This window comes from Leopardus geoffroyi, chromosome B1 (assembly GCF_018350155.1).
Source record: "Leopardus geoffroyi isolate Oge1 chromosome B1, O.geoffroyi_Oge1_pat1.0, whole genome shotgun sequence".
Lineage (NCBI taxonomy): Eukaryota > Metazoa > Chordata > Mammalia > Carnivora > Felidae > Leopardus > Leopardus geoffroyi.
The window spans coordinates 130,897,389-130,922,840 of record NC_059327.1 but is presented as its reverse complement, the minus strand read 5'-3'; positions in this window follow the sequence as shown (position 1 = coordinate 130,922,840).

Sequence of the window (25,452 nt, the reverse complement as noted above, 5' to 3'; positions counted from 1 at the left end):
AAAATTCACAATTTTTAAAATATTGCCAATCTTGAAAGTGAAAATGATGTTTTCTTATAGCAGAAACTTGAGAAGAATTCAAATTGGCCAAAACTTGAAAACATACGTCCATACAAAGACTTGTACATGAATGTTCATGGGAGCTTTATTTGCGATAGCCAAAAACAAGGTACCGCCCACATGTCTAGCAACAGATGAATGGTTAAGCACACGCTTGTATATCCATACAGTAGACTGCCAAGCAATTAAAAGGAATGAACATGCAACAACATGTATGAAACTCCTAATAATAATGTAGGAGAAGATTTCAAACTGCAACCTGATAAAACTTGGCCAACCCTGCAGGAAAGTATAAAGTGAGTTGTTTGTTTTTTTTAATGAGATATAATTGACATATAATACCATATTAGTTTTAGGTATACTATATGATGAATTGGCATATGTACATATTGCAAAAGGATTACAACAATGAGTTTACTTAACATTCATCATTTCACAGGGATGCCTGGGTGGATCAGTTGGTAAAGCGTCCCACTTTAGTTCAGGTCTTGATCTCACGATTCCTTAGTTCAAGCTCTACATTGGTATCTGCGCTGACAGCTCAGAGCCTGGAGACTGCTTCCTTGGGATTCTGTGTCTCCCTCTCTCTCTGCCCTTCACCCACTCGCACTCTGTCTCTCTTTCCCTCTCAGAAATAAATAAACATTTAAAAAAATTCATCACTTCACCTAATAGTTTTTCCTGGTGATGAGAACATTTAAGAATTACCCTCATAGACACTTTCAAATATACAATCCAGTATAGCTAACTTTAGTATTGCCCATCAGAATCTCATGTTGAGCTGAAATGGCTGGGGATTCACACCCTTGCCTCACTCAGTAATAGACTCGGGCTGTCAGGGAAGAGTATGAGCTAGATACTGACAAGTGGAGGCTTGGTGACTCACAATTCTGTTATGTGTAAATGGGTCATTTTCAAAAATATTTATTATGTTTTGATAGTTTCTTTAGTGCCTGCTTAAAATTGCATCACAATCTAAACTGTTTTTCATTTTATTTTTTTCAAGTACTCATAAATACAATTTTTGTCTTACAGAGACACTTTCAACATAGATTCTAATGATCTCAACATACTTTAATATTAGCAAAACAGAAGGAAGTAAATCATTTGACAATATTTTTCATTGCCATGCACAATTTGGTTAATTAAGTTTGTAATTAGATAATTAAGAATATTTAGCATCAAATGATGCTTTGGTGTTTGGAATTTTAATTATTAATATAATCCTTTGTTTTTAGACATATTTTAGAAATACATAAATGACAAAGAGGCATTGTAGTGACTTTTAAGTTGCTGTAATCTTCTTTGGCTATTTTTTTTTAATCCAGCCAGTATAATGTAAGACAATTAATTTAGTATGTTATGTTATGTTATGTTATTGTTATGACCAAACTTACTCATGGATAAAAAATACAGCACTGGGGTTTTCTTGATTTCTCCCATGGAGACAGCAACTTGCATGGCTATTATTTTGTACATTGAATTGCAGAGCCCTTCTCTGTCACCAGACCTTCCTGCCCAGCAAGCTCCTGAAGTACAATACGACCCTAGTTACTCATGACAACGTCCTATGCATTCATTCACCAATTATTTAATAAATACCTACTTCATGAAGGCAGGATAGATATTTTTAAATAATATAAAAATAAATATCAAATAAATCAGTACAGACGGATGCTACATATGAAATACATTATCCAGAGTCATGCTGGCATTTACTACCAACAAAATCATGAGCAGCTCTGTGACAATGGGAAATGTATCTTTAATAACCATCCCCTCTTTTTCTGCATCTCTGACCAAGCTTCCATTACCTCCTTTGGATCACTCAAGAACTGAGAAAGTTCAGATTCAAAGCTAAGTGTGCCTAAATTACTCTTCTTTATTCTCTTTCATAAGTCAAAACTCTTATTTTAGAAGAATGAACTAATAAGATTTGAGCATTAAGAAGTGACAAGCTTAATTTATTAAAATAAGCCATGTTGATTTTTGGTTGACTAGCCTGTTTAATCTTCTTAGAGGGGATTTTTTTGTTATTATTCATCTGTTTCAAAATTTAAATTCACTGAATCAAATGAATTTGTATTTGTAGAAGTTCAGTTACATTATATGTAAATATATTATTTATAGTATATATTTACATTATATATACATTCAGTTATATAATAAAAAAGTTAAAATTTTCATTTACCTAATATATATCTAATATAAATATATATCTTTATCTAACATATAAATTATAATATATATATTTATAAAACTTAAGTTTTTTATCACATACTTTTCATCCAAGTCTAAAGAAAATGTACAGACAACTTGGTACCTTTAAAAAAAAAACAAACATTGCTTTTAGTGCCAACTTTTTCATATTAGAAGCAAGTTGAATAATATTCTTTGTCTTCATTAAAGCCGATCTTTAATGTAACAAAATTTTCCATATTATTCAAACCTGTTCGTCTTTCTACCTCTATCCTTGCAAGGCACGTGCAGGACACATTAAAGCAGGAATGATCAACATGCCCGTGTTAGACTGTGGCGTTGATCTCCCCCGTCGGAGGCAGACATGTTTGCTGCCCCAGTGGTTTCAAACCCAGGGTTTCATCAACAAGCTGAGGAGGGTTCTAAAATCCCTTCCCTTGAGAGCTTTTACCACAGCTCAGTGAGAATTTTCAATGAGCTATACCGCGTTTGTGTTTAGAGAAAACAACACCAAAGTAGCATTCATTTCTCTGGCCTGACATCCTAATTAAACAATCCCAAACTCCGGAAAAAGTCCAAATTTTAGAGTTTTTGTTACTTTTTCTTTTCTTTTCTTCTCTTTTCTTTTCTTTTCTTTTTTCTTTTTCTTTTTTTTTTTTATGGATTGCTTCGTGAATTGTCAAAGGCTTTAGTCAAAACATTTTCTGGTTACCAAGTGTTGAATGTAGTAATATTTAGAATATTTTAAAATCTTACTTTCATGGTTGAAAACATATCAGTCTATAGCAGATCCTGGTTGTAAGGTGATTTTTCCTATTAGATCCAAATAGAAACTTAGAGCAAGCCCACTGAAGAGCACAGTAAAAGTGTTACCTGATACAACCTACGAGTTAGTGGTTTGTTCGTTTTTTCTTTCAGTGTCTTTTCATTGTATTTGAATCTAAATCCAAAGATTTGGATTCATACACTTACTTGAATTTCTTATTTTTCAGATTAAAATAAATACTATATCAAATTCATTCAAGTTAAGAGTGAAAATACTACATGACACAATGCAAAGGGTGGGTGTTCTTATAAATACTATTCTATTTTCCTTACTGCAGCCACTAATTAACAAAATGACTCACTAGATTCTTCTTACCAGAATACGATTACAGATAGTTCTAAACTTTTATTTTATTTTTTTTGTAATTTACTCCCCTCATGTATCTTTGCTGTCACCATCATTACCACTAAAGCATTTGATTGTGCATAGTTTGCGTAAAGAGGACCACATGTCTATTTCTTTATCTATAATGAAGTCTGTGGATTAGGATGACAGTAATTTGTTAGAAAACATGTGTAGAAAGAATTCATTTATTTTTATTACCTAGCCATTTTCAAAAATGATTTGAGCTTGCTAGATGAATAATAAATAAGAAAAATATCAAACTTTGACAAAGATAGTGGCTACTTATACATCAAATACATGTCAAGGACATGTACTTTTTAAAATGTTTCTTCATTTATTTTGAGAGTGAGAGAGAGAGAGAGAGAGAAATCAGTGGAGGGCACAGAGAGGGAGAGACAGAATCCCAAGCAGTCTCCACACTGTCAGCATGGAGCCAAGTGTGGGGTCCTATCTCATGAACCGTGAGATTATGACCAGAGCCGAAAGCAAGAGTTGGACGCTTAACCTACTGAGCCACCCAGGCGCCCCAAGAACATGTCTTTTTTCATCTTGATTTCTTAGATATATTCACATGCACTGATTTTCATGATTTGTCACGGAGTTATCTTGCTGTTAACAAAGAATATCCCACAGAGATGCCTCCCATCACCTCAAATCGTCCTTCAATTCCCTACTATCCCTTACTCCCTATCCCATCATTGCAGATTTGCTATTTAACGAACATATTTAGATCTCTTTAATCCTGCTGAGGAGGCAGCTAAATAGTGGAAATTATTCTGTAGATGAAATTTAAAAGACACTCCAGAGAGTGCATGTCTTTTTAATGTGACTTTCATTGCCCTTTCTGAATCTTGTCATTAAATCTTTTGAATCAGGATTCTATTTCATAAGCTCTAATTCTATTTCCTTTAAATGGTCAGCACACTGAGAGGTCATCAGGTTTTAGTCATTCGCACAGCTCTCTCTACATTAACAGTAAACTATGAACTCTACCCCCTGCAATGAATGGAGGCAATAACCAAAGACCATCACTGAGTTTCTGTAACATTTTGGCTTCTCTCTTCCCATGCTGTATACTCAAAGTAGAACATGTTTGAGAAAACAACATCTATATACCTTAAAGGCATTCATCAGTATCATAACAAAAAAACCTAGCCTTTTAAATTTAAGTAATACATTATAGATATCATGAGTAATATTGGTATCTGAAAACTGGTTCTGTAGTCTATTTTGAAAAATAGACTAGGATGCTTATACAGCATCTGAGAATCCCATGAGGCCAGGTACCAGTTGCTTATTAATAATGTTCTTGGCATGGCAGCTAGTGGTGGGTCATTGAGATTATAAAATGCATAGAACGTGCTGAGAGTGTGAAAAGAATTAAATGTGTTAAATTAATCAAATTTTAGAAATTTAGAAAATTTTCTAGGAGAATTCATTTTATTCAGACAAATGGAGCCAGACTTGAATTTATAATCATTAATTCCAAAACTATTCAAATTTTTTTTTGTTTTAGAAAGAAAGAGTATGCAAGTGATGGAGGAGGCAGAGGGAAAGAGAGAGAGAGAGAATCCAAAGCAGGCTCCATGCTCAGTGCAGGGAGCCCTACCTGGGGTTGATCCCACAACCCTGGGATCATGATCTGAGCGGAAATCAAGAGTCGGACACTCAACAAACTGAGCCACCAACGCGCCCCTTTACTTTTTGTATCTAGAAAATTTAAACGTGGTATCTATGCTTAGATAATGTTCTTATCTTTGTTAGGGAGAGGTTTTAGGTCTATGAGAAGCATCAGATTTTCTTAAAATGCTCCCATTCTGGGCTGTAACAAAGAGCTTCTGCATGCACTAGATATACCTTAATATATCCATGCAGTTTTGCCAACAAGATACATCTTCACATCAGTGGAAAAATTATCTTGGCAAGTGACCTTGTGGGAAAACCATTTTCCATAGGGCCAGTTACCACCTCAGGGAAGTGATCGCTCTCAAGAATTAGGCAGAATTTGGTTTGCCATTCTCTTTTTGAAGTATACAAAACCCCAAGTTATAATCTCCCTTATATCACTACCATTTAAAAGCTATAACATCATTTCCCCCTACAATTACAAAATCAAAAGTAACACAAACTTCAGGGAGAAAATGCCTATATATTTTCTTTCCCTATTGCTTCTGGTGGCTAACTGTCAGAAAATAGACAGCAGAAACTCGAGGAAGAAGTAGAAAAAGAGCAAATCAGAAATAAGGAGGAGGAAGAGGAAGAAGAGTGGGAGGTGGTAGATGTCAATGAGAGGAGGAAGGCAGGAAAAAGGAAAAGAAGAAAAAAAAAAACAAAAAAACAAGAGCTAAATTGGTCAATGGTGAGAGAGAGAGTATGGCCAGACACAGGATGAGACAAGGAAGAAGAGTGAAAACCAGTGGAGTTGTAAGACACTGCTACCATTTCATCAACTTCTCTCTAGCCTACATGATATAAAAAACTAGCAGAGAATATTTATGATAGGGAAATTATTACTGTCTCTACTCACCCCAGCTGCTACCTGAAAACCTGTGAATTGTCTTGAAAAAATTTTAAGACATACGTTGCCCTTTGGACTTTGTGGTATGTTATTTTCTGAGTAACTCTAACACTAGCCCCAAAAACTAGGAGGAAAGGAGCATGGATAACTATCTCCAAAAATTCTTTGTGGTTAATGTGCTCTTATTTTTTATTCCCCTATTTCTTAAAATTTGGCAAATTGTCAGACAAATCATCTAACAAGAGAAAAACTTAACACCCCACATATCTTCCAATAGAATCCCAAAATTGTTTCCTAATAACATGATTATCAGTGTGCTGTTCTTCATACTTCTTGAAGTCCTATGAGGTAGCTCTGTACATTAAAATAAAAGGCATGGATGGGGAAAGTGGGCACATTTTTTAATAAATAGACCTTAAGCTCCAGTAATGGAATCGCTAAGTTTCTACCCAGGTATTGCTGCTGAATAAATGTAAGAAGTTAGCAAACTTACACTTTTTATGTTTTTTTTTTTTTGAGCTCCAAAAGTGAAGAAAATGCTATGAAGTTTTTAGAAAATTTCTTAGAGTAGTGGCTTTAAAATGAATCTGTACTGAATTCAGATTGCCTTTAATATAAAGTATGTTCTGTATAAAAATTGATCAGAAAATGATTGTAATAATATGTATTTCTCTCTCCAAAACATGTGACGAAAGATAAGAGAATTCCACCAAAAGTACCATTTCATTGATTTCACCTGCATCTCTTTTGGAAAAGGAGAGAATACTGGTAAACAAACATAAAAATAAATAAGTGTGGGGGTGGAGTTTGGAAGAGGAGGTTTCTATAAAATCTCCAAACAGATATCAGAGGCTCATTCTTCTGATCTTCCCTTCCTGAGACAGAACACCAGGCAAGATTAAAGTGACAATTTTTCAGAATGAATGGAAAGAGTTTCTGGAAATTACATTGTTTTGTTTTCCAAGCGTTTGGTTGGAAAAGGCAAAGATATGAGAGTAACTCTGTTCCTTTACTGCCCACTTTAAATCTTACATTGACCTCCAGAGTCACTCCCTGTGTTTCTCAGAGACTAGGCAGGTTTCCCTGGGAGCCTCTCAAACTACTGTCATTTCCCTAGCAACCAAGACGCTTCCAGGTGCAGACAAATGGCATTTGCAGTACCTGAGAACTAGCCAAGACCTAATTGCCTCTCCCCAGGTCCCCTTGGCAGGAACTTTTATTCATTTCTCCCCCCACCTCCATTCCTTTTCTATGAAAGCAAGCCTCAAGGCAGGAGATCACCTTCCCATTACCCAACAGCTTGATTCTCTACGTGAGCCTCTGAACGTCTGCAGAGAATGTCTGGCCTTGCCCCTGAAAGGAAAAGCTTTAGTCTTTAACTTTCATGATTCTGCTTCTCCTTTTGTGACTCCCTTCCTCTCTTTCACCTTCTCCCCTTGTCCTCCCCCAACTCCACCTCTTCCTCCTCTTTTCCTTTCTCCTTTTTCTTCTTGTTTCTAACTGCCTGTATTTTCTCTGGTTATCTCCTATTCCTCTTTCTCTTTGTGTCTCTCTTCTGCTCCCTCCCTCTTCCTTTCTCCTTCCCACTCTCCATTTCTTACACACTTTCCTGTAAAGCACAGTGTAAAGAATGTACGGGTTATAAAATCGTGATGTTCATTTTCCCGCTTTTATTTTTACCCTGTATTTTCTAAGGTCCAACAATAATTCAAAACACTGCCTAGGAAGTACTATGTTTTCAATGAAATTTATTTCATTGTGCATAGTACTGAAGCGGGCCTTAATTGTATTTTCTTTATGAAAGTATTACTGCTAATGTACCACTCTTAGGATTCTACAGCTATCTAAATAAATTAAACTGCCATCAGAGCAGTATATCTCCAAGAAATAATTTAACATCATTATTTACAAATTGCATCCAGTTTAAGCATAGATGATATTTTACTTATGTAGGTGAAATAGTTGCCATGTGCAAAGAAACATGGAATGACCAAAAAAAAAAAAAAAAAAGACTATCTATAAAGAACAATAGCTACCTTTATAATCAAGTAATATGAAAATAATTCATCACTAAATAAAATTATTTATAATAGCAGCTGAAGAAATCCTTAGGGTAAATTAGCCATTATATAAAAATATGTCCCCGTCAAGAAATTTGTTCCTAAGTATCAGAAGCCTTTTGAGTATACAGAACTCACATTATTGAAAATCAGTACATTTCAATTGATGAAGATTAAGCATGATGAATGCTTGATTGTCTCAGACGAAATCACATGTGCTGACAGAACATCTGTTACAGCCTCCCTTCTTGTTATTTTATTGCAAATTTACAACCTATTGCAATTAAAATAACATGATTAAAATTATAGACATTTTGAATAAAGGATAATTTATAGACCTCTCTAAATAATCAAACCTACTTTGCAAATGACGGAAATTTTTAAAAAGAGAAGATTTCTGAAACCCTATACATATTGCTTTTCGTTACAAACACTGGCAGTTAGTATTTATATTCAAGAAGAGCTACGGCAGAAATTTAAAAAAAAAAAAAAAGGAAGAAAAAGAATCCCAGAAGCGGAAATACCTACTTATTTGTTATATATTTTAAAGCTATTTCACAAGAATTTAACATTGGTTTTTCTTGATATTTGCAACATTCACAACGTCCAGCCCCATGGCCAACATAGAACAGGCATTTATTTATTTAGTATCTGTTTACGGAATGCCTGACTTGAAAAATAAATATATGAGTGAAGCATTCATAGGACATATGTTTTCCTTGTGCACAAATGTATCATGTTGCCTAAGAAAGGAACTAAAATTCCTTCAGCAGAAGGATGCCATAAATAATTGCATTATTTATATATACAGGTGTGTGAAATATTAAAAGTCATATCAAATATGTATAAAAACAATCTTTCTTCTATAACTGCAGTTCCCACGACCTTCTGTCTGTTCAGCATAACAATCAAATTAAATCTATGGAACTGGACCAAATCCAAATAGAAGACTATACAAATCATTTAAAAACTACAGTTTGACTATTTGCATGTTGCTAAAAGTTTTTATTTCATTATTTTTTACCTTATATCAAATATTCTGACCAGAAGTAATCACAGATTTAGATGCCAAGATAATCAGGTGTTCCTTTATTAACAAGGCTGGAAAATGAGACAAGGAAACTAAAAAGACCTCATGAAAAACTTATTTTTGCCCCTTTCCCTGCTTCTATTCTTGCTAGGTCCTACAGCCCTGCCTTATACAATCCTTATGCAATAGATATGTATGTCTATAGCTATACAATAGATAATGTATGTCCTTGTTGTAAAGGTGAAAGATTTAATGTTCTCTTTGGAGTCTCCAGAACAACAGATAACATCTAAGGAGTGACGGGGCAGCATGAATGTTTTCCAAGATGGGTGACTCATCAGAACCCCTGGCTACAGGGCATAAGTGACTTATGGAGAACATCTAAACACTTGTATTTGATCCTGGATGCCTGAGAAGACAGGTGCACCAGACCACCATCCTCAATAAAAACCCCAGACTCCAAGCAAAGATGAATGCGGCTCACTCTTCTTTCTTTTTTACTTTTTTCTTAAAAAAAAAAATAATGTTTATTCATTTTTGAGCGACAGAGACAGAACACGAGTGGAGAAGGGGCAAAGAGAGAGGCAGACACAGAATCCCAAGCAGGCTTCCGGCTCTGAGCTATCAGCACAGAGCTTGATGCAGGGCTTGAACCCAGGAACCATGAGATCACGACCTGAGCAGAAGTGGGACGCCTAACCAACTAAGCCATATGTGTGCCCTTCTTTCTTTTCTGAGTCTCCCAGACACTGTCTGTACCCGCACTCTTATGTCCTTAGTAAACTCTTCTCTCACTTCCTCTCTGCTCATGTTTGATTTCCATACTGTGCAAAGCCAAGGACCCTCTTGGCTGGTCCTGTGGGACCCCTCCTCTGGATACTCAGACCAGCCTGCCTGCATTAAATCAGTTGTCAGCTGGACAGACCCAAAGGTCACACATATTTTGTGTGAGAGGCCATCTATAAAGGATGGGAGATCTGATGGGCAAGGATTGACTGAGTTCCAACTTCAGTCAGGCCATTTGACTTTAACTTTCCTGTGCCTCATTTTCTTTATCTGTAAATAGACATAAGAAATAGTTTCTACTTATTATTAAGATTCCTATGTGGATGACAATGCATGTAAAGCATTAAGCAGTGACCGGCGCTTGGCAAATATATGAGTGGCTAGCATTGTCACCCTAGAAAGAAGATTGTGAAGGGGAAGGGCAATGCACAGAAAAGAAGAGACGATTAGCCAGGTCTCAATAACTGCTTTACTGTTGGAGTCTTTTCATAGAGAAAAAGAAAAGCAACAAAATGAACAGAATTAGTAAAGTAAGAAAGCTCATGAAAATGAATAGGGCAAAAGACACCAGGTCACCAGAAAAAAACTTGCACAAGCATCATGTGACAGGCTGAGAAACTGAAGGGAAAAAAATAGATAAGATATTCGCACACACTGGATTACATACATCTGAAAGCGGACTTTAACTATCTCCATTTCGACCTCAGTCTGTACTTTCTAACTGATTAAGTTCTTCTTTCCAGCTTATCTTTTCACTCAGGCAAAAGACCCGGCAGGCAAAGCATCCTGTGATGGGAAGTGAAACTACCCCTTCAAGCAACGAGGACAACCCCCGTGTGATTGACCTAAAGACAGTGATCGATTTGATCTCCACAGCCCACCTGCACATACCCACCAATCTGTCCCATGTTTTCTTTTTTTTTTTTAATTTTTTTTCAACATTTACTTATTTTTGGGACAGAGAGAGACAGAGCATGAACAGGGGAGGGGCAGAGAGAGAGGGAGACACAGAATCGGAAACAGGCTCCAGGCTCTGAGCCATCAGCCCAGAGCCCAACGCGGGGCTCGAACTCACGGACCGCGAGATCGTGACCTGAGCTGAAGTCGGACGCTTAACCGACTGAGCCACCCAGGCGCCCCAGTCCCATGTTTTCTTAATATAAACCTGGAAGTATTTTCAGCACTTGGGAGACAGTGTTTGAGATGCTGGTTTGCTATCTTCCCATTTTGGCCTCACTGAGTTAAATTCCTTTCTTATTTTTCCACCACTCCTGTCTAGCTTCGGCTTTGTCAGTAGTGAGTGGCTGAACCTGATCTGTCTGCCCCACACCCCAGAGCAACGTGTTCTTGCACCCTTGTGCCCCAGTTACAATTCTGAAATGAAATAGCCTAACGTAACACATCCATGTTTAGGGAAAAGATACAGGGAATGAAGATATATGAAGAAGAAAATGCAACAGAAAATTACTTGTTGAATTTCAGGTGCTATATTAATTACATTAATTCTTCATTTGTCTTTATGTTTAGTAACACGTTTTGACTTTGCAGAGATGTTAAAAAAAAAGGTTAGCTACAAAAGGCTATGAAAAAAATCATTGCCAAGATAAAATTGTTCACATAAGAAAATTTTTAAAATCTACCTTTAGCTTGATTGTTGATTTTTTTTTTTTTTTGAAATCAGTTTCATCATAGTTTTCATAGATTCTTTTAGGTGTTATATGAATCAGAAATGTAAAAATAACAGATCACATAGAACAGGAAGTTAAAGCAATGGAACTTCACAAGCTGTTCTAATGCATCAATGTTGCGTGAAAATTAAGGAAATAATTTTATATTGTTAAAAGTTGCTTTAGTTCATGGGGTGCCTGGGTGGCTCAGTCGGTTAAGTGTCTGACTTTGGCTCAGGTCATGATCTCCTGGTTGGTGAGTCGGAGCCCAAGTTGGGCTGATAGCTCAGAGCCTGGAGCCTGCTTTGGGTTCTGTCTCCCTCTCTTCCTGCCCCTCCCCCAATCAAGTGTGCACGTGCTCTTTCTCTTTCTCTCTGTCTCTCAAAAATAAATAAACATTAAAAATAAATTTTTTTAAGTTGTTTAGTTCAGTATTGGTAAAATGGTTCACTGCACTTTCTTGATTGAACTAAGATAAGAATTTTTGAATGTTGGATAAAAATATTCATCCCCCACTCTAGGACACTAGAAAAGACGTGAAAAAGAAAGATTAACTAAAAGGTATTATTTAAGAGGCAGATTGCATAATTGCCACAAGATTCTTTAGCTCAAAACCTGGCTCTGCCACTTATGTGTTGTGTGACCTTTAGTTAGTAACTTACTCTCTCTGAGCCTCATTTAATTGTATGTAAAATAAATAATAATGATAATATCTAACTCAGGGTTGGTGTAGAGATTAAACTAAATCATATGCAACATTTAGAATACTGGTTGGCACATACTAAGTACTCTTTGAGTACTCACTAGTAGTGTTTCTAGAATTCCTCATGTAAAAAATGATGGCGGGGTGCCTGGGTGGCTCAGTCGGTTGAACATCAGACTCTTGATTTTGGCTCAAGTCATGACCCCAAGGTCCTGGAATCAAGCGTGTCAGGCTCTGCACTGAATATGGAACCTGCTTGGGATTCTCTCTCTCTCCCTCTTCCCCTCTCCCCAGCTCATGCTCTCTCTCTCTCTCTCTAATATAAATAATAATAATAATAATAATAATAATGGGAACAAGTATTTGACAACCTCGAAGTTAAGAAAATGTGGTACAAACTTGTGTGTCAGTATAGTGTTGCTCAGAGCTATCCACTTCAATTTATTCCCTAACAAATTATCAATTCCTAATTTCAAAAGGATTTCACCTGAGGGTGCCTGGGTTGCTGAGTCGGTTAAGCATCAGTCTCCTGATTTTGGCTCAGGTCAGGTTTGTGAATTCAAGCCCCACATTGGGCTCTGTGCTGACACTGTGCAGCCTGCCTGGGATTCTCTGCCTCCCTCTCTCTGCCCCTCCCCTGCTTGCTTTGTATCTCTCTTTCTCAAAATAAATAAAAATAAAAAAATAAGATTTTACCTGAAACACATATTTTGAGATTCTCCAAATCTTGCCTGAAGCAAATATAAGAACAAAGTTATAGGAAATATTTTATAAAGAATCTCTGGGGTGCCTGGGTGGCTCAGTCAGTTGGGTGTCTGACTTCGGCTCAGGTCATGAGCTCAGAGCCTGGGGTCTGCTTCGGATTCTGTGTTTCCCTCTCTGTCCCTCCCCTACTCATGTGCTCTCTCTCTCTCTCTCTCTGTCTCTCTCTTTCTCTATGCCGCTTTCTCAAAAATAAACATTAAAAAAATTTTTTTAAATAAAAAAAGGATCTCTTGAGAGTGAGCCAATATAAAACAGAAACATTCAGATACTAAAATGAATTTCCCACTCATTATTTCATCTCTCTCTGTTGCCCTTCTAAAGCTTTCTTTTAGCTGATGAAGTTCCTCCCCTATGGCACTGGTAAATCACAGATTTCAAACTTAATCCACTTGGATTCCTGCTTGCTTGACTTAGTTATGTGTCACTCAAGCAGAAGGTCAGAAATGTTCTGATTAGGTATTTCACAGAGTGGTTAAGTCCACATGTGATGTGGGCGATATAATAAGAAATATATATTTGGTCTTTATCTCAGGTTCCTGGCACAGAGTTCCTAAAACCCTTGTAATTTCTTGAGTGATACGGTTGAGAGGATTGTCTTTTGTTATTCATCAACCCATTTCAACCACGCCTAGTTTATATTAATTAGATGACTGGTGGCTGGAACTGTACAAAGCTTCAAGATGAGGGCTGGTTGCCAGAGGCACCAACCATGTGATTAAAGGGTTGAAACTTTCAGCTCCACCTGCTGGACCTCCAGGAAGGAAGAGGGGCTGAGGATTGAGTTAATCATTAAAGGCCAGTGATTAAATCAATCATGTCTAGATAATGGAAACCTCCATTAAAGCCTTAAATAAAGGTGGTTCAAAGAGCTTCTGGGGGTAATGAATACATCTACGTGTGGGAATATGGTGTACCCCAAACTTCATGGAAACAGAAGCTCCTGCACTTGGGACCATTCCAGTCCTCACCCTATATAACTCAAAATCTGGCTATTCATCTCTATCCTTTATAATAACCTGATAATAGCAAGTAGAGTTTTTCTCCTGAGTTCTGTGAACCACTACTGCAAGTTATCAAGCCTGAGGAGGAGGCCATGGGATCCCCCAGTTTGTAGCCCCATTGGATAGAAATGTGGGTAATCTGGGGACCCATCACGTGTGATTGACATCTAAAGGTGGGAAGGCAGTTTTGTGGGACTGAGCCCTTACCCTGCCACTCTACACTAACCCTGATTAGTTAGTGTCAGAATTGAATTAAGTTGCAGGAGTCCCAGTTGGTGTTCAGAGAATACAGAATTGCTTGGTGTGAAAAACCCACACGTTAGGTGTCAGAAGTATCTGTATAGATAAAAAACAAATCATAGTAGTTGGCCACTATAAAAATGTATTCTGAGTCAAGGAGCTTTGATGAAGGAATAAGCATATGAAAACAACCCTGCACCCACTGATAATGAATGCAGTTAGGTAGAGCAAGATGGGGTTAAAATTAACTAGGTTAAGACTGACTCAGTTGCACTGTCAGATTACTGATTTGGCAGAGAGAAAGAAAAGCAACAAGGTGAAAAGTGACAACATAGTAAAACAGATATTATGGGGTTTTTTTGGTCACATATATATAAATACATATATACATGTACATCTAAAAAAACCTGAAATACTGAAAGAGAAAACAAACACTGAGAGAAAACGATTTTGTTGTCTGGATTTCCCATCTAGTTCTGAAATGTATATGTGTCATTAATCTCTACTAAAACAGTCAGTCTGGGAGGAAAAAGCTGGATATTTAAAATGAGAGCACAGACAAGACATTACAATAATGTAATAGGAAATTATTTTCTAAAATTCAGAATCCCACTTATCTTTATACTGTTGTATACAGTAAATATTTTGTTCCATTTGGAGTTGAAAATAATAACACTGGCATTAACTACAACATGATTATAGATTCAAACTATTTTTATTATATAAAAATACCTGACTTTAAGAAAAACCACAATGGTAACATTTTTTTATCATTTTATGATATGATATGTATTCACTCGCCTATAACAAAATATTGGGAACAAATTTCAACTGAACATCCAGTATGAAAAAGGGACAAAGTTACTCTTCAGGTGTAGAAGTATCAATCTGTCACAAACAGCGTCAAATCCATTTCCCTTCCTCCTAGTACCGGCTCCCTCCACCCCCACATGAAACCTAACCCCTGACTTAATGATCCTGTGCAGGGAACACAATACCCTTGGGGATATAATCCAATCACACTTCTCAACCCCTCTTCCCCCATCTTCTTATTTCTTACACCTGCTTCTCTCTCGGAGAGCAGCTCCCCCACACAATGGCTTTTCTAAATCATTGAGAATAAAAATTTCCTCACTCAATTTGGCCTAGTCATTTGATCTGTCATGAATTAGGAGACAATGCAGAGAGTAGATACACAATCAGGGGCAGTCAACATTTTTGAAATTATTCCAAAAAAATCCATTTGCATTTTATAGTAATAAAATAGCTTTTTTATCATAGCTCTTAAGCCACACAATGGACTGCACACTTAATTCTCTAAGGAAAAAAAAGAATGCCTCAGTGTACAGTGGCTTTTATATTGAAGAGAACATAACTGCTTCATGCAAAAAGAAGTCACTAAAAAGAAGTTCTCATGTTGATTTTTAAATTATTAAACTAATAATAGTAATAAATTAATAATAAACTTAATAATCAATTATTTCAAACAATAATTTTATAATAAATTATTAGGGGTGCCTGGGTGGCTCAGCTGGTTAAGTGTCTGACTCTTGGTTCTTGGTCTCTAACGGTTTGTGAGTTCAAGCCCGCGTCAGGCTCTGTGCTGACAGTGCGAAGTCTGCTTGGAATTCTCCCTCTCCCTCTCTCTCTGTCCCCTCCCTGCTCATGTTCTCTCTCTCTCAAAATGAATAAATAACTTAAAAAATAAATAATAAGTTATTAAATTAAGGACAATAATATAACTATCCTATTGTATTTCAGTCTTTGCCCTTCCAAAAATCCTGAATGCCTTCAGACATTAAAAGGTTATGCAGCTTTGTACATATCCACAGGTTTCTTTTCTGTGGGTGGAGACAAATCAGTAATTACATACAGAATTTAGATAACATGCAAATAATCCAGTTACACTAACAGTAGAAATTAAAAGAGAAGAGTATTTCATGGAAGGCGGTCTAGGGATAGCCTGCCTCTGAATACTTTATTGGACAGTGGGGGTTATTATATAATGAGAAGTCCATTCTATTTTAAGGCACACATATTGTTTTCAATATTAAGGTAAAATATATTTCCTATTATTTTCACAAGTGAGTTTAGGTCTGACACATGGAGTCACATAGAAGATAATTTCCATGGTCTTGCTATTGTTCCTCAATGCTTCTTTCAGAGTGTCACATCAGAAGGCAATGCTGTATTCCAAGGAACAATTCAAATGTCATGTGGGAGGAAACTCAGAACAGGAATTATCAGGGTTATCAGGCTCTTGACACTGAGATTGCCAATGTCCACCCCTCAACACTTCCAATTTCCCTGGAAGTGTCACTCAAGGATCGTTTGAGATAAGACTATAGACATCTTTCCCCATTTGTGTGGCAGCTGAGATCTAAAATGAGTCTAGAACCATTTCACATCATTTAGAGTATTTCTATAAATGAACATGAAACACTGAACTTAATGGTAAAATTTAGCCACTATAATCAAACTCTATGAATCATAAGATTGTACACATAATTCATATAAAATATATCGCTATGGGCTGAACTGTGCACCCCCCCCAAAATTCATATGTTAAAATCCTAACTGCCAGTACCTCAGAATGTGACTGTATTTAAGAAGTTACTAAGTGAAAGGACGCCTGGGTTGCCCAGTCGGTTGAACATCCAACTCTTGACTTCAGCTCGGGTCATGATCCCAGGATTGTGGGATCAAAATTGGGATCTCTCTCATTCTCTCTCTCTCTCTAAAAAAAAAAAAAAAAAAAAAAAAAAGAGTAACTGAGTTAAAAAATTAGTCTTTGGAGTGGACCTAATCCTTTGATCTATGTCCTTATAATTAGAAGGGTGCACTCTTAGAAGAAAGACCATGTAAAGGCACAGTGAAAACATGGCCATCTCTAAACCAAAGAGAGAGGCCTCAGAAGAAATTAAACCTGCTAACATCTTGATCTGGGATTTCTTGCTTCCAGACAAAATAAATTTCTGTTGTTTAAGCCACTTAGGCTAAGGAATTTTGTTACGATAGCCTTAGCAAGCAAATACATATATAATATGTAATTATAAAATAATTATATGTAATATTATATATAATCATATATATGCATGTATTAAGTATATACAATATATGCAATGACACATAAATTAACATGTAATATATATCATATATTAACATATAATATTAATTTATGTTAACATAAATTGGTAGCATTGTATCTATGCCATATCACCTATACTTTTAAGTGTTCAAATTGGATGAATTCACTAGGAGGAGATATTAAGTTCTATATGACTTATTTATGTCAGCAAGAAAATTTTTATAAGTATTTGTCTATAGTGAAAAACACTAACTGTGAAGTAAAAAATATAATAATAGAATGCAGAGATCATTTCTCATAGATAGCTTGTAGGGGAAGTTTAATTCTACTTTGCCACCAAGCAATTTGCCTTCTCCAGCCAAGAGCATTTTAAAAAGTGCTGACGACACACTTATACAATTGCCTCCAACCTAACAACCTTAATGAGAAATTTCTATCTGTGTTTTGATCTTTCCACAGCATGATGGCTGCCTCTCTTGGAGTATTGTACCAATCATGTGCTCAGGTATGCTGATAACAGCGTGCTGTCAACTTCTACATTGTTGGACCTGTCTATTATATTTGACATACTTGATCACGGGTCCACACATTCCTATATAGCATATGTTATGGCCTTAAATAAGCCTGATTCTTTACTCACGCATTATATACAGCACCTTACTGCTCATATTGCTAAACGTTTTCCTATTTGTTTTAAACATACCATTAAGACCTGTGGGATTCAATTGCTAAATAAAGGTGGCTTTGGAATTGTTGAATCTAAGTCATATTCTCCTTTTAAGACCATCATTCTGAAGTGCAGTTTCAATTGACATTGTTATGTTTATGATATATGAGTTTATTTTTCATCTCTCAAAAAGCAATTTAAAAATTGATTAAGTGCCTGAATGTCATTTGTAAGGTAAAATTGTGAGCATCCATCCATCACTTGAACGGCACTTTTATTTATTTATTCCACAGCTATAGGGACATTTTGATTCATATATTTAGTGACGGTAAGAAATTTTACTGGATCCTACTATTGTTTAGGTTGAAGATATTTTGGTACTTTAATTTTTTAAAATGCTTACAAAAGTGGCATCTTAGAATATCATCATATTTGGGCACCTAAGTGGCTAGTCAGTTAAGTGTCTGACTCTTGATTTTTTCTCAGGTCATGGTCCCAGGGTCATGGGATTAAGCCCCACATTGGACTCCATGCTGAGCATGAAGCCTGCTTAAGATTCTCTCTCTCTGCCCATCTCCCCGTCACATACTCGCTCTCTCAAACAAAAAGTAAATAAATAAATAAATAAATAAATAAATAAATAGCATCATATTAAGATATCTTATATATAACATTTAAAACTAAAAATGAGTCTACCATGTAGACATTGTCATCCCTATTTTAGAAAAGAAGTTACTGAGACACTCATAAAGTTTAGATTATCTACTCTGTGCTGAATGTTAGAGGGAGGATATGAACCATTTCTGATGCCAAAATCCACTCTCTTCTCTATTAGGCTACACTAACACATAATACCCATTTAAAAAATTGGGAATGAAATCTAATTGGGTTCTGCACCTAAAGATTCATTACTTTAAGGCTGAGGTTATTCCATAAACCAGGTGTTTCAAAATAGTTATTTAAATGCATTCAAGCTGGTTGATCACATGGTTAATATCAAGCATTAAAGAAGGTTGTGTACGTCCTACCAAAATAGAAAAAAAAAATAGGTATTTCATCTGACACTAAAATTAACAATTGGTCCACATACAAAATTGGCATTAAGAAACTAAAATGCAACCTACAGAATGGCAGATCATTTTCAATACCTATATCCAATTAAGGACTTATATTTGGAACATACAAAGAACTCTTATAAATCAACAAGGAAAAAACAGCTTAAAAGAGAAATGGACATAAGTCTTCCACAGGAGCTTGACAAAATAAAGATATTCAAATGCACACAGAACATTTAAGAGGAGGCACAACATCAGGAAATGCAAAGAGAAGCAGAAGAAGGAGCAACGAGATAAGTGCACACACCACTGGATTGCTAAAATAAAATGATCAAATACAGCAAGTATTGGTAAGGAATGAAATTAAGAATTTTCCTGAGTATAAAATCAAGAAACAGGAATCAGAACATGGTATTTGTCAAAGCTCATCTTTCAAATGTGGCGTGGTAGGGCTGAACATGCTACTATTTGGAAAAGCTTCCTCAAGAGATACATATGACAGTTTCAAATAGCAGTAAGCCCGACCCAATTATTTCCAAGATATGCCAATTTTATCTTCTCATCCTTCCCTATGACAGCTTTGAGTGACTGGAACATTCAACTTCAATCTGAATTTTTTTTTCTTATTTTATGGTTTTTCACCTAATAGGACTGATGTGAAACTTGGAAACATTTGCAATGATGACTGACAACAGTGATTGTACCATACCAATACCCTCAAGTGGTAGGATTTAATCATCTAAATCATCACATTTAAATCTGATGTGTGGAGTGTAAACAAATAAAATGGAAAAGTGTGCTGATCTGGCTGTAAAAATGCTTTGGGAAGCATGAAAAACCTGCTAATTCTCCAGGCTCCCTCACTAAGGGAAGATTTTGGCCACACAATGCTTAATTCTATTTCTCCAGGTAATTGAGGGGAAATAATATTTAATTATATGAATGACTAATACATTAAAACACGGATCTACACCCTGCTTCCAAAGACTGTTTCTTGAGAAGAAAATTTTCCAGAACCCTCAGGAAAATGGTCCACAAATCCCAGTTCATAAACATTAATTGAAGACACTAAGCTCTTAATTTAACAAAACACTTAAAATTATGAATTGGTACTATAAGTGAGAAGTTTCATCTATATAACTGTTAAAAATGGTTTTTAAGGCTATCATTGAAATGGAACCACACAATTTATGATTTCTTTTTAAATTTTTCATCCCCAGTCTCCGTGTATCGCTTGACTGTACAAGAACAGTTTCAGAAAACAGGACAACACGTCACCAGCTTCTAATTTAATGTGAGGTTTCTGCAGCAAAGAGGCTGGCATCTGGCTTCAGCCCTGTTTTATTACTAAGTATGGGCCTGAATAGATCGTTTCAACTCTGCATCTTTTTCCTTCATCAGAAATGTTACATTAGGTGATCTCTGAGGACTTGAGTAGGCCAAATAATGCCCTTCTCCCTCAAACATAATTCCTGGAACCTGTAACATTTATCTAATACGGAAGGTAAGGATCCTGAGATGTGGGGATGATCCTGGATTATCTCGTGGGCCCTACATGCAGCCACCGTTCTTTATAAGAGAGAGAAGAAAGACATTTGAAAAAAGAGGAAAAGGCAAGGTGACTGTGGAGTGAGGCAGCCATACCCAAGGAATACCAGAGTGACAAGAAGTAGAAGAGGCAAGGAACAGATCCTTCCTTGGTGCCTCTGGAGGGAGTATGGCCCTGCTACTGACACCTTACTTTGACTAATGATATTGATTATAGACCTCTGATCTCCAGAACTGTGAGAAAATAGTGTTTAAAGCCACCAAGTTTGTGATTCATTTGTTTACAGCAGTCATAAGAAATACAGGATCCTTCTATGAAGACAGGATCCTTTAAAATTGTATGACTGACAAAAACAAACTGAAGATGTGAAAGTCAGTAGGCATTCAGAGCAACTTACTTTTGCTAGTTAAAATTCTAAAGTACAACTGGGAGTTAAGAGCTTCCTTGATGTCTGTGACTCTGAGGGGTAGAGAGATTGGCTTTGAATTTTGTTAGCTTTACGTGAATGCTTTTTATTTGAAAAATAAAACCAGTCATTTGTTGTTAGTCTGGAACTGACCTAATGGCCAGTTTGTGATACTTACACTCTAGATCCTTATGATATGGGCCCCTCCCGATTGTCATTTCCTACCCTACCATTCATTCTGTGGCCTGCTCAACATTTCACATTTACTGAGATACCTGCTGGTTTGTTTGGATACCCAATTCACTCAACAAATACTTCTTAGGAACTCACTCTTTCTCTGTTTTCCATTGTTGTCTAATTCTTCACCTCCTTCTCACTCTTCAATCTGCTCAGCTCTGGCTGCTGTCTCCACCATTCCGACAAAACTATTTTTCTAAGGTCACTAATATCCTCCCTACCGCCAAGTACAAGGGATGCATTTCTGTCCTCTCTTTAACTTCACACCCCCTAGCAGCACTGGCTGTAATTGATTCCCTTTCTCCATCACAAAAAAAATGTTCTCTTCTAAGTGATGACTGTGGTCCTTAACTTCATGGCTCCCAAGAACATGTTTGTATTCCTACTTCTGGATATTTCAGGTTTAGGAATCATTTGATTATTTGCTGCTGTGGAAGATGAGCATTTACTTTCTTCTCCTAAGCCCCACAGACACACATCCATCCCACCACCAAGCCTCCCAAAATAGTTCAATTATTTAATTAACACTTTATGTGTACGTTATGATTATTTTGCAAATGCTAGTCACAGATGAGTTTTCTCTGTAGTTAATAATCATCTTTGTTTGCTGAGTTTTCTCTATACTCATCACTAATTCAGTCCTAAACCCTTTGCCAATTGTCTAAATCATTCTCCTAAATGATCATATCCATGAATCATTCCATCAATTCCATTTTTTTTACTCCAATCTACTTTCATTGCCTTGTCAGCCTGATGTCAGTTATTAGCCCGGAACTCTTTTTACTCTCATAGTGGAGATTCCCTTCATGTCTTTCCAAATTGAAATTGTTCTGTTTTCCTCTTTCAAGGTTTAGTGCTTCATTTTAATGGATCACTTTCTCCAGCCTCTTGGAAAGAGTGCAAGAGACATAATTCTTTGTTACCCTACGTGACTAAAATATCTTTCCTCATTCTTGATTGAGTATATCTTCCCATACACCATCGTCCCTTTGAGTTCTAAAGGTTTGAAGTTGAATGAACAGGAGAGAGTTTCTTTGAGAAAAGCTAATAAAGTACTTTCACATTCCCCCCCACCCCCACTCCCTTCTTCCTTCTCCCAAAGGAAGAGAAGATAAGGTTATTGGTCTTTTACCATGAGTCTATAGAGTAAGTACTCAAGAGGACTACTCAGCAAGTTTAACTTGTGTCATCCAGAGATTTTAGGAGGTATTTAGTCAATGCCATTAACATCTGGAAAGTATAAAGGTGAGATACTATTATGGATGGCTAGCTTCTCTGACCTCAGTATAAGTTGAGGTGGCTCTATTAGAAAACAAAAACAGGGGCGCCTGGGTGGCGCAGTCGGTTAAGCGTCCGACTTCAGCCAGGTCACGATCTCGCGGTCTGTGAGTTCGAGCCCCGCGTCAGGCTCTGGGCTGATGGCTCAGAGCCTGGAGCCTGTTTCCGATTCTGTGTCTCCCTCTCTCTCTGCCCCTCCCCCGTTCATGCTCTGTCTCTCTCTGTCCCAAAAATAAATAAAAACGTTGAAAAAAAATTAAAAAAAAAAAAAGAAAACAAAAACAAAACTACATCTACAGGCATGCAAATTTTGGTGAGGGCTGAGGATAAATATTTTCACTGAGCCAGAGTCATCTTGAAGGAACCTTCTCCAAGAGGGTGGCCAACCAAGGCAAAGAGTCATCGGCGTAAAAGGACAGAGGTGGGGTTAAGATGTAACAAGATCTCAGCCAGATATGTATAACCAATGTAAATAAAATGTGTATCATTCAAGTCTTCATGAAAGTGTTCCAGAGTGAAAATCAGCATTGAACACATGCCAGACTAAAAAATCATCAAAGCTAGATTGCTTTGTACTGATAAATACACTCCTGATCCTTATGGATTAAAATCCAGTACTATGGTTATTAATATTGCTTCCCAAATAGATCCAGATATGACCACAAGGAACTCTTTCAGGCTGGATCTGGTATCCCTTTCATCTGATCCCCATATTTTTTTTTCTTCTTTTAGTATGTTTGTACATTCTGGTCCCACACAATGCTTTAAACTCCTCCTGCATTTTTTTTTTTTTTTTCTGCTACAGCCCTGAAATGACAGTTTCTCTATTTCTCTTATTGGAGAATGCATTCAAAAACCAATGTCTGGACACTAGATGTTCTCTTGGGCAACTGAGCTAGTGACTGCTTCAATCCACTTCTTTCAGTGTTGGAGGTGGGAAATTTTTGCATGTACACTAAACCCTTACTCACACATCTACACTGCCATTTATTTATGCATCTATCTATTTGTAGGTTTGTATTTTTAATTAGTTGCTACTGGTACTAACCTAATTCAACATCACAGGCTTCATTCTAGATTTTATTTGTAACCCCTTTTTCTAATAGTGAAAAACATACTGAAAACCTTTAAAGGACTTTCCTTTATACTCACAATAATATTATTGTCATGGGTTACAAGTCCTGCTTGCTGTACTCTTGCTGTTATATACTCTGCTCTGAGCTCATTGGCTTTACTTCCCTGGCTTGAAAGCCTTTGTTCGATTGCAAATCTGGTTATTTGCTATAGAGATGCCTTCCTGTGTTCTGTGTCTTGTTGGCTCAACTCAAATGTCACCTTCTCTAAGAAGGATGCCATTCCTAGCGTTGACCTAAAAGTGACACTCTTCCTATATCTCTATCATTATCATCCTGGTGACTCCATTTATTGTACTCCACAGTAACTAAAATTATCTTTTATATCGGTTACTTGATTATAATCTGTCTCCTGAATTGTAATGTGTCATGAGAGAAGAAACTCCTCTCTTGTTATCTTTATACCTACACAGCATAGAATGACTCCTGACGTATAATAAAGAGTTAATAAGCATCTAAAGAATGGACCATAGAGTGACCAACAGTCAGCATTGGGAGTCTGTTCCATCAAGATTTGACACCATGAATTTGCTATCATACCAATGTATACAATTGTGAGAATTCAGTATCTCCTGTGTGGGAGAAGAAAGGTGGAGTCAGGTGGATACAGGATTGTCATTTTGCCAAAAGAATACAACAAAAAGATAATAGATTACGACTATGAATGTTGACAAGAAAAAGCTGGGCAGCAGAAGCGGGGGATGTGAAGCACAAAGGATGATGTGGATGCAAGCTTTCCAGAATTATTAGTCGAAGCAGTATGCTGCTGGGGGTGGGGGGTGGGGGAGAAGAGATTGGAAGGCAGAGGGACTTAGATCTTTCCAAAATTACATGTTCTATATTGACTAATTGGATTTATGGTTATACCATAGAACAGGTGGGCAGCAAAGAATGTCATTTGTAATATCCTGGCCTCTACTAAGTTTTGGAAAGAGAAACAGTTTGGAAAGAGTAACAGTCTCTGATACTTGTGGAAGATAGATGTCTTGGGACTCTGTAGGAGTAAACATTGGTCAGTTTCTGAATTGCTAATTAGTACATAGCTATCTTGGTAGAATATCTTAATACGTTATAATGTAAGCAGCTATGATAACTTTACTTTTTTGTCTTCCTCCAGCCCATACGGAGATGAATCTTGCTAAAATTAAATCTTCCTGGTGGCTGCAATTAGATCAATGAATGCAGTCCCTGTCTTTTCCTGCTGCAATTAACTATGTCTGGTCATTTCCCAAGAATGAGTTTTGAAGTCATATGTGTTTAGACGAAGATACAGTGGGCAGATGATCTGTGAGGTTAACAGTGAAAAACCAGAGAGAGACTGAGACTGTGATCCTTGACCTGTCCTAATGGGAAACAAACAAACAAACAAACAACAACAAAACAACTTAAAAGACCCAAACTGTCCAGAATGACCGGAACCTAATAGAATGAATTGAATGAGACATAGATATTTGTTTTCTTCTAAATTTCATGATCTCTTTCAGACCACTAAAGTACAATTTACTTCACTAGGAGTAATTTACTAAATGTATTCTGGAGGAATCCCTGAGTCCATGTATCACTGAAAATGAGCAATTTATTCCTTTCTTGTAGTAAGAGGCCCAACAAATTATATAGAAATAGGGGAAGAAGAAATGTCATTAAATGTATTGAACTGGTTGAAGTAGTGGTTTTCAAACTGTGTTCCAAGGTCAGAGGCCACTGGCAGAAGAGCAAAGCAGAGGCAGGCTCAAATAGATCAGCTCCATTTATAACTGGTTTTTACATTCAGCTTCTACATGGTATTAAATTTAAAAAAACAGGATTCTGCTCTACAGTAAATTAGGAAATCATTGGTCT